We start from the raw sequence: 4,165 nt of genomic DNA, 5'->3' as shown, positions 1-4,165 counted from the left end.
TTCCACTTCAGTCACTGTATCGATTGAGCTTCCACAGATGTCTTTCTGCTGGGGCCTGGTAAACTCTGAATGTGCAGTGCTATTCATATCGACTGAGGGATTAAGTGTGCAGCTGAAAGGACAGGCATGAATTTTGTGTTTGTGTACTTGCGCCTTTTGTTGATATTGATTCTGCCTTGGCATGGACCCACACATGGCAGCAGCGTGTTGCGTTTGATTCTTAATAAGGGCTTTTATCGCGCTCTAATCAGTTTACTATCACACCAGTCAAAGCAAACACTTCAATTGGTTTGTTATTTAGAAAGCACACGGTTAATCTCTCTGTCTGTTGGGCTGTTTCTGCTGCACTGTTAAAAACCTTTAACATTAAACAACTTATCACTCCGGCCTTTTCTCTTCCCTACATTATGGTACTTTGATTAGATACAATTTGTGGCGAAGCATTATTTCCTTTGCACAGAGTTCTGAGGAGCTGTGAGAGGAGACGTTTTCACTTTGTATTTTGAATACTTGAAGCTGTCCACACTCATTAATGGAGTTAGTGTTCAGATTGATTAAGACACATTTTGTGTTTTTTTTTTTCTTTTTTAACTTTGTTTATTGGGTTTTTTCAACAGCATACAGTTATCCTATCAGAGCATTTATCAAAAGTAGGTAAACAAATCTTCACTTTATAGAAAAATAGTAACAATGTAAATACTGCTTAACACCAGGGCCAACAACATTCCACACAGATAGAAGACAAACAGACATACAAAAACAGACACACAAAATAAACAAATAAATAAACAGAAAACCAGTCAACACATTGTGTGTTTCAACAGTGTCTGTGTACAGGAAATTATTCAAATCCAAATCATGTCATAGTTGCCCTGCACAGAGTTGTATCAAACAACATCATTTGCTTTGTGACTCTTCTTTATTTTGTTCTTATTTGTGTTAATTGCTATATGTAAGGTGATTTGTCCATTAAAGAATACTTTGATCACCAGGAAAGATTATCTATAACTATTACATGTAGGTACAGTTACTTGAGAACTGGGGATTCATCTGTTTTACAAAAATGTTATACCCTTCGAATGGAAATAAAGAGGCAGAATGAAGACAGCTGTTTGCTTTTACGAAACTTGAGAAGTGCATCTTCCATAGTTTCTTATGGTGGTTTTTGGGGAAATAAGCATGAGATGGATGATTAAGAAAAGCAGCGCTACTGCAGTCCTGTCATGTGCTCATACCTGTGGCCCATGTGCTATGATAGTTTATTTAGTTTTATATATTTATCTTTCCAGTATTCAAGAGGAGCTGTGCAATTATTCTTTTTGAATAGTGACTGCAGCAGCCCTCAGATGCTCATACAGCACAGCGGGCTGTCTCACAATGAGGGACTTATTTTTAGTCGGACTCTTGTGAGCTTAACCTAAACTAAACCTGACATCAGTGATCTTTCATAATCGGTCTCTCAGAGATTGTTTATCCCTGCCAAAACAACTAAGATCCAGTGCTCATGAAAAAAGGTTGTTTAAAAGAAACTACAAATCACATGCACAACTAACCAGTCCAGTTTTTAAAATGGGACTTAACTGATGATTCCTGTACAGCACAACTAAAAGAGGCCAAATGTATCGTCATGTGCTCAGATCTACACCTCAAACCCACAGGTCTAATGTCTTTATCAAATGTTTGGTATGACTTCAGTTGCTCACTCATCGAATAGTATTCCAAATATTTAAAGCATGCAGTTTCAATAACAAGCATGCAGACATCTTCTCACTGTTTGTTTCTCAGTGAGGTCTCAGCTTGTGCATCGTGTAGAGCCGCATTGAGTCTGGGGAGTGTTTTCATTGTGTGGTTCATCATTCACACGGTGGCCTGAAGTGAAGGAGGAGAGGACGTTTCCCAGCAGGCCGGGTCAGGTCAAAGGGATTAGCCGCGGCACCGGACATCCCCAAACCAACTGATCCTGCCGAACAATGCCACGCTGCTCCAAAGCCTCGGAAAAGAGCCGAGCAGCCAGAGCAGATGATCACATTCATTCACTTGTAATTAGCTGTACAAAGAGATGCATATTTGAATAGATTGTGTGGATGCTACATGGGAATACAAATCAGTAATAATTGAACTACCTTTTTTGTTAGTTTTACTGATGAATTTAGAATGTTTGCACACTACATGCATGATTCCTTGCTGTGCTTCAGGACATGTTGATTCCTGCGTGTGATGTCCATCTGCTTACATGCAACAAATGAGCAATGCAATGTCAGTGTTTAACAGTGAAAAGATGCGCTCCTGATTGCTGGGTGCAAAATTGAAGAGGTCACAATCCATATATCGAACATCATCCAGAGAATGATTACTAAGCCCGCTATATTCATGTTTATTATGATGAACTCTTAGTAAACACTACTGGTTCTAAATATAAATGACTTTCAGTTTCCAGAAAAGAGTAGTATTGAGCTGGGATGGCTTTATAATATAAAATCAAAGGTGTTCTGATGCCGTCAATTTAGTGTTTATGAAAGACTACTCTTATGCCCAATCCATTTGTCTGTTTCTGAGCCAGATGGGAGTGGTTACATATGGAATAAGAGTTCCTCCGTCCTAAGACTACAAACTAGTGAATGTTGGGCTTTTTGTCAAAATTGTAGTGGGTACCCAAACCCAGCATACATGGTTACAGTTCTCCTTCAGATGGAATGGGTATGAGCCTTTATAGTCAGCCTTACTAGGTGTATTTAAAACAGCAAAGTGAGTTGGGGTCCGGCCCCACCGCCCTGCACCACCTGAGAGAGATGGAGGTTCCCCCTCAGCTCCTCACCATGACCTACAGTACAGATAGATGGAGGTCAGAGGGTGAGATCTGACAACAGACCAGCAATGAGAGCTTCCTCAGTGCTCAGTTCCCAGCAGCCTTCACTTCCCCTCACAGCCACAGGCCCTGCCCACCGTGCCCTTCACATGCCAGGGCGGGGGCATCCAGAGACTTCAAGAGACCCTGATGAGGTTTGGGTGGAGAAAAGCTTGGGTTGACTCTGTAAAAGAATCTAAATCAGGTGTGTGTGAATGCTTCGTTTCAGTGTGTGTGTGTTGGGCCGCTTCTGGAGTGGCTCATTTCCATGCATCACTGGGGATTCCTCAGATCTGATCCCAGCACAGCCGAGGCTTTATGGTTTGGTTTTTAAGACAAATCAGGGTCAAAGACATAATAATGTAAAATGTGCTTATAAGATATGTAACATAAATGTGTTTTAAACGTGGCATCTTAACATGTCCAATTCCATCGATGGCCGTTCCATCCTCCACCCTTTCAGCTGGCTCTCTTTAAAGCAGGAGCAGAGCCATGAGTGAAGAGAAGCCCTGCTCATTAACCCTTGGCACCCCACAATGAATCCTGAGGCTCTTTGTGCCAAAGGGCTCCCCTAACGAGGGCTGTAAGGAGGTCTTGATATTAACCTCACAATCTGCTCAAGAAGCAAGTAAACATAATGAAACTAGTGCAAACAAGTCTGAAACTCCATATCATTTCATCAATATTTATATGCGAGGTGTGCTAAAAAAAAAGAGGGCACAATTCCAACAAACTCATTTCTTCATATTTAATCTTTAAGTCTCTGCGCTAAAATATTCATACTATTTAAATGTCAAAGTATTCCACCTCGGGAGCAAGAGACACTGGGATGCTCTGCTCAGTACAACACACAGAAAACACTGAAACGTTGACTTTAATTAAATATATTATGTCAACAAATTCCACAAAACTGCATTAGGTTAGTTGAAAGCAATCATATTGTGTTTAAATAGGTTCAACTTAATTAGTATTGCTTTCAACTAACCTAAATACAGTTATGTGAAATGTGTTGATCTATATCTGAGGGATTCAGACTAGGAGCCAACAGAAAGTTCTCCCTTTCCTTTTTCTTAACTTGATTGCATTGTGCGTTTGATTAGCATTGTAATTGTCATGCTAATAATACTGTTGAGGCTTTGTGTATAGTTATCTTGGAATTTTTTTAGATTCACACTGACTCATGTTTTAGTAATGTCATGAGCCTGCTCGCATCCTCACCCTTTCGATGTCCTTAGGGCAGTAACCACTTACGTGTTTTTGCATTGAGCCTGTATGGTATCATCACATGTTGTGGGAACGTTGTCTGCACCCCCCCCCCCC

The sequence above is a fragment of the Notothenia coriiceps genome, unplaced genomic scaffold (assembly GCF_000735185.1).
Source record: "Notothenia coriiceps isolate Sejong01 unplaced genomic scaffold, NC01 NC01_scaffold00038357, whole genome shotgun sequence".
Classification (NCBI taxonomy): domain Eukaryota; kingdom Metazoa; phylum Chordata; class Actinopteri; order Perciformes; family Nototheniidae; genus Notothenia; species Notothenia coriiceps.
This window is presented reverse-complemented; position numbering follows the sequence as displayed.